General features: G+C 44.6%; 1 pseudogene; it reads right to left on the minus strand.

Moving 5' to 3' along the window:
* Nucleotides 1-12575: 12575 nt before the first annotated feature.
* On the minus strand, nucleotides 12576-12693 carry LOC126458837 (5S ribosomal RNA; annotated as a pseudogene).
* Between the last annotated feature and the right edge of the window lie 3384 nt (nucleotides 12694-16077).

Genomic DNA, 16077 nt, shown 5'->3' on the forward strand with positions numbered 1-16077 from the left:
ATGCAGCAGGTTCGATTTCCGACCGGGTCGGAGATTTTTTTCGCTGGGTGTTGTGTTGTCCTCATCATCATTTCATCGCCATCGACACGTACGACCCCATTGTGTGGCCTTAACTGAAAAGAATTGAAACTCGGCAGCAGTACTTCCCAGGTGGGGATTCTCGACCATCAATGGCCCACGATCATTATATTTCATTTCGTAGTCCGTTTCAGGGCTCCGACTTCCCACCAAAGGGAATTATTAGTAGCACCTCACATTAGGGCGTCGCATCCTATTGCATTACTAAAAGTTACAAAGCAAGTACGTCTGAAGAGCCCCCCCCCCCCCCCCCCCCCACCCCCCCCCCCCCCCCGTATATCTTCTGCCTCTAGCGACTGTCCCATACACAACAATTTGCTCCTAGTGAGGATTTACGTACAGCAGCTTGCAATGACACTGAATCGAGTACGACTTTTTAAAATACTAAATGTAGCAACCACGTTTTGTGGTGTAGCATAAAATACATCACCACTCTGTTAAATTCTCCGTAACTGTATATATTATGTAAGATGAATACTAGATTTTCCGAGAGACAATAGGTTCTGCGAATATTACGAGGCACAGTCCCGAGTGTGACTTCTCAAACGGGCGCCGGCAAGTATGGTCTTGGCATCCATTTATACAACCTTCTTCAGTGGATCTGTAGCGCCGTTTTGCAAAGCATTACGCGAAAATTAACGTTGCAGTGTTACGAATTACGAGTTCGGCCCTAAAATTTTTGTAAGCGCCATAAAGCCGTCGGAGTCTGAGAGTTGTGTCCCGGGACATTAATTTCCGCGCAGAACGCGGAGTCGCGCTGTGTAGCGGCGGGTGCAGCAGACGTTAAACACGGTTTACACACAATAAAAATAGAACAAAGGGCGCGCGCCGGCAAGTTTAAGGATGCCCTTTGAAAGACGGTGTATCGACTCGGCAAACAGCGCGTAAATAATGCGCGTGCCGTGCGACGCCGGCGAGGCTGCAAACTCTCACGGTTACTCGCCCTTTCCTTCCGGGCCAAGTTCGCTTGACGTGCAGTCCCCGGGGATTCATCGACTCACAGCAGTCAAGTAGCGGACCGGTCCACAGACAATTCGAAGGGAATTCGTGTGTGCTCGGGGTTTTCCAACGGATGGTAACTTTATCCGGAAAAGCACCTACTTTCTACATCTACATATAGACGAAGTTGCACTACAATGGAATACCATTTACCTTTTAGTTTTTATCTCCAATCTAAACTTATTTAGCCGCGCGGGACTAGCCGAGTGGTCTAGGCGCTGCAGTCATGGACTGTGCGGCTGGTCCTGGCGGAGGTTCGAGTCCTCCCTCGGGCATGGGTGTGTGTGTTTGTCCTTAGGATAATTTAGGTTAAGGAGAGTGTAAACTTAGGGACTGATGGCCTTAGCAGTTAAGTCCCATAAGATTTCACGCACATTTTTTCAAACTTATTTCTAGCTCTAAAACGCACTTTCTCATACAACCCAACTATCTGACAATACGTGTTTGTATTTCTTTTCATAAAATTTAAGAAACTTACCACAAAAAAAAATTAAAAATTATTTATGGATGTTCATCCTATTGTATGGACGAGGGACTTCCTCAGGGCCGACCAGTGTGGCCGAGCGGTTCTAGGCGCTGCAGTCCGGAACTGCGCTGTCGCTACGGTCGCAGGTTCGAATCCTGCCTCGGGCATGGATGTGTGCGATGTCCTTAGGTTAGTTAGGTTTAAGTAGTTCTAAGTTCTAGGGGACTGATGACCTCAGATGTTAAGTCCCATAATGTTCAGAGCCATTTCACTTCCTCAGAATAGCTACCCCACATGTACTAGTAACAAGCACTCCGCAATAAATGCGGCAAGGAAATCTAATACTGTTTAGGCATGGTGGAGCCTGAGGATGGCGATAACATGACACTGAAACTAGTCGAATGGTTCAAATGGCTCTGAGCACTATGGGACTAAACATCTTAGGTCATAAGTCCCCTAGAACTTAGAACTACTTAAACCTAACTAACCTAAGGACATCACACACACCCATGCCCGAGGCAGGATTCGAACCTGCGACCGTAGCAGTCCCGTGGTTCCGGACTGCAACGCCAGAACCGCTAGATCACCGCGGCCGGCTAAACTAGTCGTGTGAGACAAAAAAGCGATTTTCAAGACACAGCTGTGGTGCTACTTTTTCTCATAAATTTAAAGAAGTTTCATTTGGAGGCTAATATGAAACAGTCTTGATATACAGAATATCGTTACAAAAATGCAGATAATCACTCAAATTTTGGAAGAAAAAATATTTTATGTAGTTAAAATACAAACCCTACATTTCAGCAGGATAATGCACGACCGCATGTTGCAGGTCCTGAACGGGCCTTTCTGGATACAGAAAATGTTCCACTGCTGCCCTGGCCAGCACATTCTCCAGATCTCTCACCAATTGAAAACTTCTGGTCAATGGACGAGCAACTGGCTCGTCACAACACGCCAGTCACTACTCTCACTACTCTTGATGAACTGTGGTATCATGTTGAAGCTGCATGGGCAGCTGTACCTGTACACCCCATCCAAGCCGTTATTACGGCCAGAGTTGGTTGTTCTGGGTTCTGATTTCTCAGGATCTATGCAGCCAAATTGCGTGAAAATGTAATCACACGTCAGTTCTAGTATAATATATTTGTCCAATGAATACCCGTTTATCATCTGCATTTCTTCTTGGTGTAGCAATTTTAATGGCCAGTAGTGTACTTATTGCATTCGACGCCACATTGAGCGACTTGCGAGTCGGAGATGGCGATGAAATGATGATGAGAACAACACAACACCCACTCCTTGAGCGGAGAGAATCTTCTGCCCCAACCGGGAATGGAATCCGGGCCCCTTTGCGTGGCATTCCACCGCGCTGAGCACTCAGCTAACGGGGGTGGCTACTAACAAGGGAACCTCCCCATCGCGGGACTGCTACGGTCGCAGGTTCGAGTCCTGCCTCGGGCATGGATGTGTGTGATGTCCTTAGGTTAGTTAGGTTTAAGTAGTTCTAAGTTCTAGGGGACTGATGACCACAGAAGTTAAGTCCCATAGTGCTCAGAGCCATTTGAACCATTTTTTTGAACCTCCCCATCGCACCCCCCTCAGATTTAGTTATAAGTTGGCACAGTGGATAGGCCTTGAAAAGCTGAACACAGTTCAATCGAGAAAACAGGAAGAAGTTGTGTGGAACTATGAAAAAAATTAGTAAAATATACAAACTGAGTAGTCCATGTGAAGATAAGCAACATCAAGGACAATGGGACTCACGGACCGCCGTGGTCTCGTGGTTAGCGAGAGCAGCTACGGAACGAGCGGTCGTAGGTTCAAGTCTTCCCTCGAGTGAAAATTTTATTTTTTTATTTTCAATTTATGTGACAAACTCTTATGTTTTCATCACTTTTTTGGGAGTGATTATCACATCCACAAGAAAACCTAAATCGGGCAAGGTAGAAGAATCATTTTACCCATTCGCTAAGTGTACAATTTAGGTGGGCCGACAACATATTCCTGGCATGTGACGCACATGCCGTCACCATTGTCGTATAGAATATATCAGACGTGTTTTCCTGTGGAGGAATCGGTTGACCTCGCGATCAAATGTTTTCGGTTCGCCTTGGAGAGGCACGTCCTTTCGTCTACTAATCGCACGGTTTTGCGGTGCGGTCGCAAAACACAGACACTAAACTTATTACAGTGAACAGAGACGTCAATGAGCGAACGGACAGATCATAACTTTGCGAAAATAAAGAAAGTAAAATTTTCAGTCGAGGGAAGACTTGAACCTACTACCTCTAGTTGAGCAGCTATTCACGCTAACCACGGGACCACGGCGCTCCAGAGCTCACATTATCCTTGATGTTGCCTATCTTGCCCATGGACTATTCAGTTTGTATATTTCATTAATTTTTTTCATAGTTCCACACAACTTCTTCCTGTTTTCTCGATTGATCTGTGTTCAGTTTTTCAAGGCCTATCCATTGTGCCAACTTATAACTAAATCTGAGGGGGGTGCGATGGGGAGGTTCCCTTGTAAGTGTTCTCATTTTTAAATAGTATATGAATGAAGTCCGCGTATTTGTGGGAAGTCTGTTACGCTACCTCGAGACGAACACACAGTTTCTACCTGTGATACTTGTCTTATTGTGTCATCAGTTTTAACGTAAGACTGTACCTTTCAATGAGAAGACTATGGCAGCAATTTAAATTCTGAAATTCGGACTATAATTACGCGAAGTATTGAAAATGAAACTTTTGTTGCCTCTGGTAGCCGTTAGGTAGGCAACCGGTACCTGGTTCCGGAACAGTCGCTTAGCAATGCAGACGTGGGACAGCTGCGTTGGCGGCGCGCCCTCCCTCACGCTCGGTGTCGCCAAGCTGCAGTAGTGGGCGAAGTTGTGGCGGCGCGTGACCAGGTCGGCCGGCCGCTAACTGCCGCCTAGTGGCCCCATTTGCAGCAGGCACGCCGTCGCGGTCGCCCCTCCACCCACGGCGTCGCGGATCGCGAACTTCTGTCGCCCCCGTGTCTCGTGCCCGCTTGGTGCAGAGAACGCGATACTTCAAAGATTCCAGTTTGTGCCGATATATATCGACATAATAAGTGACAGGATGGTAAGCATACGAAATAAAATATTGTCATCCCGGCACACATCACTACAATGTAATATCGCCTCAAGTCCTCGCAGTGCCCTCAATGCGTGGATGACGAGAGTCCACAAGTTTGTTCATATAGCGATATCCACATTTACAGTTGGCGTTTGTATCGCGTACACAAGGTACAAAAGCGCAGTGCATTGATGGAGCTGTCATTTGTACTCACAAGGGGAACCTCCATACTGTAAATCACGGATTTTGATACGAGTCAAATATGTTGTAGAGGCTCTTACCTGGCTATCCGGGTTTTTTTTAGCGACGGGCCTTAGTTTTTGAGAAAATTGATTTTGAAGTTCATTGCGCGCTTTGTATAACTGTAACATTACATGCACAACGAGCAAGTATGCGTAGCGCAGCGGTAAAGCTTTACGGCTTCCGCGCTGGAGGTACCGTGTTCGAATCCTGCTCGTATACTTTTTTTTTAAATCGACAGAATTTTTCAATTTTATTTCAAAGAATATCAACAAACAATGTAAGATGTGCGAAATTGTAAAGATATATTGAGTTATAAATTTGTTCAAATATTCATTCCGTGCCGGCCGGAGTGGCCGAGCGGTTCTAGGCGCTACAGTCTGGAACCGCGCGACCGCTACGGTCGCAGGTTCGAATCCTGCCTCGGGCATGGATGTGTGTGATGTCCTTAGGTTAGTTAGGTTTAAGTAGTTCTAAGTTCTAGGGGACTGATGACCTCAGAAGTTAAGTCCCATAGTGCTCAGTGCCATTTATTCATTCCGTTTGTGGTTCGCAGTTGGAGTTCCAAATGTTCGTACAACGGTCGCTTCTTGTATTACCTGAAATCGATCTCCGCCCGTTATCATCCCCTCTCCCGTGAATACCGATAAGCCCGTCTCACACGCAGCAAGGTTCGCCGCAAGTTTGCGAGATGGAGTGCATGCCGGCCGGCTTGCTGGGAAAGGAGCCAGCAATCTTCCATGCCTAAACTCTCCCACGGTGCAAGATCGGCAGCTAGTTGTGTTGTGATCGGCTGCATGTTGTATCGAACGAAGATGGCTGTTTCAGGTACAGATGTTCAGAGCAAACCGGCGTTATTAGCTGTTTTGGTGCTAAACGATGCAGAAATGGATGCTAATGAGAGAAGAAAAAGGAAAGAATGGACGAAAAACTTGATTAAGAGGAGAAACGCTGGAAAAGGTATGCTCTCCATGCTTCATAAAGACTTGAGGTTAGTTCGCATAACACCTACTTTTGTTTGAAAAGTATCGCCATTTCATTACTGTTCCACTCTATAAAAATATACCAATAATCACTGTTATATACGACTTTATTTTAGAGGATAGAGTATCGTACATCCTTTGCAAATTTTATACGAATGGATGTATTGGTATTTGAAGAACTGCTTTGTATAGTTTCGCCTCTGATTCAGAAGAATTAAGTACGTAAATTGTGCATTTTGCTATATCACTCCTTGCTCGTCGTATATGGTCGAACAAGACACACGGCACTTGCAACTCCTTCGAGTGCTTCTGGACGCAAGTGTTTATTATAATAGTTTGCGCTTTTCACGACGTACAGACACTGTTCTTCCCTATAAGTACATATCAATGCTTCAATAACTTTCTTGGACCACTGCGGTGCCATTATTTAATAATTATACGAACTTGCTACCGCACCTCACAACAGCAGAAAAGCGACTATCAACAAAGGCATCCCGCCCAAGCTTTCCGCGTTTGACGTCACAAACGAAACGTCTCATGATTGGCCAACGCAGGTAGCACGCAGGGAACCTTACAAGAAAAATAGCACTTGACCTACCCTGGAAATCTTACAAGGTTAGCAGCAAGGTAGCCCGCTAGCAGACGACGGAGCCCGCAAGGTAGCCGTTGCGCGAGCCAGCAAGGAAACTTACAGCGAATTTTGCTCCGTGTGAGACGGGCCTCAGCTGTGACGGGAACCCCAGCTCGTAGTTGCAGCCAATGAGGATGCGAGTTGCATTCCTTTACTTTCTCACCTAACTACAGCGTCAGTTGCTCGCAAGGGTCTCTAGTTCCGTGTGTTAGAAAATTCTGTGAAATGGAAGAACCATGTGTTTCTGCAGTAGTGCAGCCAGAAGAACATCCACAAGTAGAGGAGTTGAACCAAGAATCAAAAGTCTAAATCACAAATGCCATTAAATACGCCGAAAATCTACTCCGCGATTTGAATCTCGTAACGAATATACCGCCTAGAGTGATCTCTGCCAATTCCGTTGCAATTGCCGATGGATATGTATCGCAATACAGGATTTCTTGGCCGAAAGACAGACCATTATTGATGATGAACTGATAGATTTCAACGAAGAAGATGAATTGGGAGAATATGATGCGAACCACAAACGGAATGAATATTTGAAAAAATTAATAACTTAATATATCTTTATAATTTCGCACACCTTAGACTGTTTGTTGATATTCTTTGAAATAAAATTGAAAAATTCGGTCGATATTGAAAAGAAAATACAACGCGAGCAGAATTCGAACACGGTATCTCCAGCGCGGTAACCGTCAACTTTTGCGGAGCGCTATGCTGATTTGCTCGGAATATATGTAATGTTACGGATATAGAAAGCGCGCAAAGAACTTCAAAATCGATTTTCTCAAAAACCAAGGCCCGACGCTAAAATACAGGATAGCCAGGTACTCAGCGTAAGTGCCTCTACAACATATTTGAAGCGCATCAAAATCAGTGATTTACAGTATGGAGATTCCCCTCGTCAGACGACTCATGTGAAAATAGTCGGTAGATGATGGTTGAAGTGATCGCTTTATCAAGCAGAAATCTACAGATACCAGTCTTTGAATGTGGCCCCTGTTTTGACCTGAACTGAGTCTGGAATCTTCCTATAAGTCGGTCAGGGGGCCTGAAGATGGCGTAGTAAGTTTCGAAATTATACACCTGAAAGGTGTTTAATTTGATGTTCCCTATGTCGAAAGATTTCCGACGTGTTCATGGCGGCACGATGGGAATTAACTGGCTTTGAACGCGAAAATGGTAGTTGGAGGTAGACGCTTAGGATATTCCATGTGATAAATCGTTAGGGAATTCTATATTTTGAGATCCTCAATGTCAAGAGTGTGCCAAGAATATTAAATTTCAGACATTACCTCTCATTATGGACAATGCAGTGGCCGACGGCCTTCGCTTAAGGACCTAGAGCAGCTGCATTTGCGTAGGGTTTCCAGAGCTAACAGACAAGCAATATTACGTGAAATAAATGTACAGCGAACATATCCGGTAGAATGTGCGACGAAATCTGTCGTTAATGGTCTATGACAGCAGACTACCGACGCGAGTACGTTTGGTAACAGCACAGCATCACCTTCGGCGCCTCTGTTGGGCCGGTGACCATATCGATTGCACCCTAGCCGACTGGAAAACCGTAGCCTAGTCAGATGAAACCTGATTTCTGTTGGTAAGAGCAGATGGTAGGGTTCGACTGTGGCGCTGTTCCCACGAAGCCATGGACCCAAGCTGTCAACAAGCCACTGCGCAACCTGCTGGTGGCTCCATAATTGTGTGGACTGTGTTCAAATGACATGGAATTGGTCCTCTACTCCCACTGAAACGATCATTGACCGGAAATACTTACGTTTGGCTGCTTGGAAACCATTTGCAGCCATTCGTGGACGTCATGTTCCCAAGTCGCCAGGCCGCAATTTTTTGCAACTTGTATAAAGAACATTCTGGACAGTTCGAGCGAATGATTCGGCCACCCATATCGCCCAACATGAATCTCATCTAACATTTGTGGGACATAATCGAGAAGTCAGTTCGTGCACAATATCCTGTACCGGCAACTCTTTCGCAATTATGGGCGGCTATGGAGGCAGCATGGCTTAATATTTCTGCAGTGCACTTCCAACGACTTGAGTCCACGCCAAGTCGAGTTGCTGCAGTATTCTGGGCAAACGAGGTCTCACAGGATATGGTTCAAAAGGGTTCAAATGGCTCTGAGCGCTGTGGGACTTAACATCTGAGGTCATCAGTCCCATAGACTTAGAACTACTTAAACCTAACTGATCTAAGGACATCACACACATCCATGCCCAGTGCAGGATTCGAACCTGCGACCGTGGCGGCAACGCGGTTCCGTACTGAAGCACCTAGAACCGCTCGGCCACAATGGCCGCCTCTGACAGGATATCAGGAAGTATCCCATGACTTCTGTTACCTCAATGTATACAGCTGAAACCACCGAGTGATGATCAGATCCCGTAGAGCTACCAAGTATCCAGAACGTTGATTGCTATATTTCACCTTCTGTTCCGAAGAGCCACAGTCGAGGTGTTAAGGGTGCACGAGTTTTAGTCAAATTAAGAATGTAGGCGTGTAGCACTGTGAAAGTGGCTATTGGCGTCTTGGAAGATGGGGGTCTCCACAGCATACTCGGCATACTCATCATGAAGATATGAAAGAAAAAGCTACACTTTGCCATCAGGGATGTTGAAATATACAGCCATGTTGAAGTTCGTGGTAATCTGAATGAACGGACCCAAAACAAGGTACGAAATACACCAAAAAACATCACAGAACCACCTCTTGCCCCAAATACACCAGCCCAACAAAGCGGGTTAAATGCCTCATTGGGCTCCTGGTACACACGAAGCCTTCCTTCACCTAAAAAAAGAGGCGAAAATCGCCACTCGACATACCATAACAAACGAATCCAGTTTATTTTGTTGTTTGGACTATTGAAGATCTTTAGATTAATGTGCGCTCGTGAGTAATGACCTTCTGCCGGACCGAGACTCGAACTCGGCACCTTTGCCTTTCGCGGGCAAGTACTCTGCCACTGTGAGGACGGGGCGTGAGTCGTGCTTGGGTAGCTCAGTTGGTAGAGCACTTGTCCGAGAAAGGCAAAGGTCCTGAGTTCGAGTCTCGGTCCGGCACGCAGTTTTAATCTGCCAGGAAGTTTTACACGTTACTGCTGCAAATGCAGTTTTTCTTTTTATCCCGCATTCGCCCATGATACTGATTCCCACTGTGTTGTGTACATTAAGTTGATGATTTCTCTTGGGGCCCATAATGGTCTAGTCATGATACGGCGTTGGTAACTAAAAACGCGGTAGAATATTTTTTTATCAGCGCCTGTTGGACAGCATGCAGGGTGCTCTTCGTTTCCTGTTACAAGCTTATATAACAGTGCAGTTTACCTTTTAGATAGTAACATACGAGGGCTGTTCGGAAAGTAAGGTCTGATCACTGACGATACAGAAACCAGTACAAAAATAAAATAAAAATGTTTTAGTTGCCAGAATTAGCTACAGCTTACAGCTATTTCTCTACATAGTCGCCGCTCCGACTTAGACATTTGTCGCAGCGTTATACAAACTTCCCGACTCCCTCGTCATAGAAGGCATCCACCTGTGCTTTCTGATAATTCTCTACACTGGTCTATAGCGCGTTGTCTGTTCCCGAGTGTTGTCTTCATGTCCAGCGTTTCGTGTGAACAGAGATGATAGCACCTTAGAATTAGGGCTGTTTTGTGTGTGATCGAAAACTTCCCATCGAAATGACTGCACGAGCGTCTTCATTACCCCTGCACAGTGCGGCTGAGAATTTCCACAAAGAAGTGCGTGGCAGTTGTGTTATGTGGGCTGCTCACCTTGAGGCGAAACCTCACAGCGGGCCCTCATACTTGGCGGGAGACACTGTTCTTCTAGGCATCTTTACTCGCTCACAGTGCGCTCACAATTGAAAAGAGCCTCTTGATGCGATCGACAGGCATACCAGAGACACAGCCCATAACGCCTGTGCAAAGCTTCGTTTGATTTTCATAGTGTTTTCCATTTCGCGCCCGATTGGACCTTACTTTCCGAATAGCCCTTGTATAATTGAAATGGTCCGTTAACATGTTTTAAGGGAAACAATGTTGACTCACATGTCTTTTCTTAGGAAATTTTCCTGTACCATAGGCCACAAACATGATGTGTTTTCATAACATATTTATAAAAATATTTATGATCTGTAAGTTTCCAGTTTTGTAAAGCTTTTCAGCTATATTACGTTCAGATTGATACATTTCTCCTGAAATTTGTCATAAAAATCCAATAAAGGCTCCAAAAGCGATGATAGTTCGTGTGATCACCTTGATCACATCACATTGTTTAATAAGTAATATTAAGAATTATTATATGTGTAGTGTCCGTTCTGTCGGACATGTTCGACAGAACGGACACTATTTTTTGATACAGTGACCATGTATTTGTATGTGAGTTTTGGAGAAGTACGGACCTCAATTGGGCAGTGAAATAAATTAGGTGGCGAAATGTCGAAATTTGTGGCGGACCGGGACTCGAAACCGGCTTTCCCGCTTTACGTGAGTGATCACCTTAATCACTTCGGCTATCTGGACACACTTCCCTTCCAACCTTAATTCTCTGCTTGTCGTGCACTAAACATGTAGCGTCCACCGGCCATTACCCTGATCGCTCGCAACTTCCTGATTCGGCAAGATTTTGAACATAGTGTGGACCCATTTATCATTACCGTCAAGGCACGTTGGACAGAACACTGGATGTGTAGTGTGCGACAATGTGAGAATTTGGGTTGTGAGGGATACGTGTCCGGATAGGTGAAGTGATTAAGCGACCACTCGAGTAGAGCGGGAAATCTGGGTTCGACTCCCAGTCCAGTACAATTTTCACTTGAGGCAAATGAATTTAATTCAATGCCTAATTGCGTCTGAGATTTGTTTTGCTCATTAATCATGTGATACTAAGACATGATATGAAACTTTGTGAACAGGTAATATCAGTATCAAGCAATGTAAATGAAGACTTTGTACTGTTGAAAAGATTCTGGGAAAGTATAGTGCGTCTATAAAAAACTGTCACAGAAAATGCTGGAGCGACCAGTAGTTCCAGCGTTTGGAGTTCTTATCAAATAGGTGTAACAACAGAAATGAAACGAATCTAGGGATATGCTGTTAGTTTCGTGAGAGGTCGGTATGAGCCAACTGAACATGTAACAGTGATTCTCCAACAGAAAGAGGTTCCTACTCAATGGTCTGAAGACCACAGTAGTGGTCGAAACCGGTCACCTTGATAAATAAATCGTGATCAAGACTGTTTTTAATAGTAAATATTTGTAAGACATTGATCACTGCCTCTCCCATAATGTATTCAAAAGTAATGAACGTGTAACGACTGATTCCTTGGGCACTAAAATGGAAATCCACAACACGCTAATGAAACATAACAGAAAACCTTTAAAATAGGTACGAAGTACTGACAGAAATGCACATAACAGTGCGTTGCATTTACAAGTATCACAAAAAAGGCCGAAGAATGAAAATGAACTCCAGACGCTACTGATGGGGTTCAGAAGTAATGTAAAAAAGCTCTAGAAAGACGTAACGAAGATTTCTGTAAGTATAACGGTAAGAAAACACGAGAAAATAAACATACCTTCTCTGAAATCAGAAAACAAGTGACAAACATTAGGCAAACCAAGAGGAAATGTATGGGTGAACGACTGGACTCCACCGAAGAAAAATTCGCGCTTCTGTGACACGCGAAATTCCTATACGATTTTTGCACAAATATTCCAAGGCTATACACCTTAACACTGATGTCTCAGAAAATCAGACGAAAAACTCGCCTTGGGCCAATCAGAAAGACTGTCGGGAACTGGCAAGATATTTTTATCAACTCCTCAAAACTAAAAACTAAAACTAAACTCCTCCAGAACAGGCCATGAAGGGCCAACGGTACCGACCGGCCGCCGTGTCATCCTCAGCCCACAGACGTCACAGGATGCGAATATGGAGGGACATGTGGGCAGCACACCGCTCTCCCAGCTGTATGTCACTTTCCGAGACCGGAGCCGCTACTTCTCAATCAAGTAGTTCCTCAGTTTGCCTCACAAGGGCTGAGTACAACCCGCTTGCCAACAGCGCTCGGCAGACTGGATGGTTACCCATCCAAGTACTAGCCCAGCCAGACAGCGTTTAACTTCGGTGATCTGACGGGAACCGGTGTTACCACTGCGGCAAGGCCGTTGGCACCCATCAACATACCCTAAGCAAATCGTGACTTGCACCAGCACCGAATCCCTACAATCACCACCAGAAGAGATACACGGGCATATTTTCAAACTCAAAAATAGCATAGCTTCAAGAGAACATTGTACCATCACACAACTACGGCAGAATCTTGGACCGAATTCTCTCAAAGAATTCACAAAAATCATAATGGAAAATTGGCAATAGAAAAACTTCCAGAGTATTGGAAATATGCTTTAATTCACTCACTGCACAAAAATGACGTAAAAACGGATTTAAATAACTATCGAGTAATCTCCTTTCTGCAAGTTACATACAAAATTCTGTCAGCACACCTCCTCCAAAGCAACCTGATCACGAAATTGCCGAATACTAAGCCAGTTTCCACACTGATCGAAGTTGTACAGCACAAATATTCAAATTAAAAACAATATTAAAACACAAAGCGCTCAGGAAAAGCCCGCTCGTTCCTTCGTGGACTTCAAGGAGGCCTATGATTCTGTTGATCACCAGTCCTTTTTTTATCATCCTCGAAAAACAGGGACTTGACCCGAAAATCCTTAACTGCGTCAACCAAACAGTTGCCAACACACCCTGCAGAGAAAAATTCACAGGTGGTGTGTCAGAACAATTTCTGATCGGAATCGGTGTTCTCCTGGACGACAGAAATTTTGTGGACACATGCACAGACTCCCAACAACAAACCTCACTCACAAAACTGCGACGTACTACGTAGAAAAACTCAAAAAGGACCAAGAAAGGCCCATATAAGTCTATAACACATTTTTAACAGAAACTCATACAGATAAAAAAATTAGCAAATGGGAAGTACTGTCGAAGAATAAAGTCACCATCAGATCAGGGACAAAGAGCACTGAAGAAAAAAAATAATCCTATGAGAAAAATATAAGAGCTGCCTGGTAAGTCCAAAGACTGAAATCTAATAGTTTTGCGTGAACTCGCACCTAATAAATAATGTATATCTAGGTTGTCCCTCCTAAGAGTCTTCAGGTCGCAGTTTTACTGATATTTCGGCAGATACTTGCAGTTTAGTTTTTGCGAGGTGCTGCTGATGCCAGACGAAACACTTACTGCTCATCACGTCTTTCAAGTGACGCCCAATGTCGAGGGAAAGCGTCGGTTGTTTCCACTTGTGAACAAAATGAGTTTTAAAGCGGAAATTTATGTACCCATTCGATAGAGCGGTCTCAAATTAGTATAGCGCGATATTCGTTTTATCGATATGTATCAAAAGGGACAGTAAAACACGAAATATAACAGGTACTCCAGCAGCGATCGAGCAGCGCTGCTGCGGTAGCAGTCAAAACGGACCATGGCAATGCTATCGCCGTTGGAGTACTGAGAATTCTTCATGTTTTACGGTCTCTGTTCATAGATACCGATACAATGAATGTCAGACTAATTTGGGACCACTCTAACGAACGGGCACGTACAATTCCGCTTAAAAATAATTTTATTCGTAACGGGAATCAAACCGACGCTTTCCATCGACACTGGGTGTCGCGTGATAGAAGTGATGAGCCCTATTTGTTTGGGGTGACTCCAGCTACACATCGCAAAAACGAAATTGCAAATATCTGCCGGAACATCAGAGAAAAGACGTCTGAATACTCTTAGAAGGGATACACGGCGTATATATAATACCTGACCAAATTAATTTGTACATTTAAAAAAGTTATAAAATGATATAAAATTACGCAAGTTCAATAGGAAAAAGTTTTTAGGGAGAGAGGAGGATTTTTTTGACTAACTTCATTCTTGAAACTTCCTGGCGGATTAAAACTGTGTGCCGGACCGAGACTCGAACTCGGGACCTACCTTTGGAAGGTAGGGGACGAGGTACTGGCAGAATTGAAGCTGTGAAGACGGGTCGTGAGTCGTGCTCGGATAGCTCAGTTGGTAGAGCACTTGGCTGTGAAAGGCAAGGTCCCGAGTTCGAGTCTCGGCCCGGCACACACTTTTAATCTCCCAGGAAGTTTCATATCAGCGCACACTCCGCTGCAGAGTGAAAATCTCATTCTAACTTCATTCTTGCCAGCCCGGTTAGCCGAGCGGTCTAACGCACGGCTATCCGGAGTGGAAAGGAGCGCCTGGTCCTCGGCACGAATCCGGCCGGCAGACTTGTGTCGAAGTCCAGTGAGCAGGCCAGTCTGTGGATGGTTTTTAGGCGGTCTTCCATCTGTCTCGGCGAATGCGGGCTGGTTCCCCTTATTCCGCCTTAGCTACACTATGTCGGCGATTGCTGCCCTAAACAAGTTCTCCACGTAAGCGAACACGATACTACGCAAACAGAGGAGTTACACTCGTCTGGTGTGGGAAGTTCCCTAGGGGTGGGGGGTCAACCGGGGGCCGAACCGCACAATAGCCTCTCCGTCGTTTCTAGGTTCCCGATTAACATACAATACAATACAACTTTATTCTTAGAGAGGGAAGTTTCATTAAAGCAATTGGTTGTTTTTGCCATTGTTGAAATTTTCATGTCATTCATGTTTCTAGATGAAAAGGCGTAAGGCCAGTTTCCTATTTCCGCCTACACTGTTTGAAAGTTAAATAGTAAATTGGTTCTAAATAATTGTTTTGAGAAGGACTACTGATATTCTTGGCAAATTAATAATTTAGGAAACCTAACCTAATTTCTGAATATTTTCAGACATGCGATCAACTAAAGACCTTCCACCAAGAGAAAAAAGGGACTCATGACTGAAACCAATCTCTCACGATGAGAAATAGCAAAAAAAAGTGGAATTTTGAAATTTCAGTGGCTAATATTAATAACAAGTTGCGTAGCAGTGAATCCTTGAAAACCAAGCGAAAGGGTGCGTGTAATAGAAGAAGCAGCTATCTCCTCGCGCGATGCGCTATTTTAAAGAGATGTACGAGTGGCTATCATATGAAAACGAGACAGATGGGAAAAAAGTAAGGAAACTGTTTCTTATTTCAAAGTAATCGCCAAAACAGTTGATACATTTATCCCCTGTAAGACAAGACGGTCGATGTCTCCACAGACAAATGTTTGCTGTTGCCTAGGAAACGGTGATTGTACTCAGGAGTGCACCTCATCGTCCGAAGCAGATCGACGAGCACGAATGTCTTCCTTCAGGGCTCCAAAAATATGGAAATCGCTTGAGATCGGGACTGTTGGAGGATGCGTACGGGCTTGCCAATGAAACTTCTGCAGCGTAGTCGAAAAAACATGGCAACAAAATGCCCAACGCCCGCCCACATGTTGCCAAGATTGTCGGGAACCCATTACAAATCCTTCATACAGTCTTGATCTTATCTCATGCAACTTCGCATTTTTAGGGCCTTGAAGAAAGACATTGGTGTTCGTCGATTTGCTTCAGAAGATGAGTTGCACGCCTGG

This window comes from Schistocerca serialis, chromosome 2, assembly GCF_023864345.2.
Source record: "Schistocerca serialis cubense isolate TAMUIC-IGC-003099 chromosome 2, iqSchSeri2.2, whole genome shotgun sequence".
Taxonomy (NCBI): Eukaryota; Metazoa; Arthropoda; class Insecta; order Orthoptera; family Acrididae; genus Schistocerca; species Schistocerca serialis.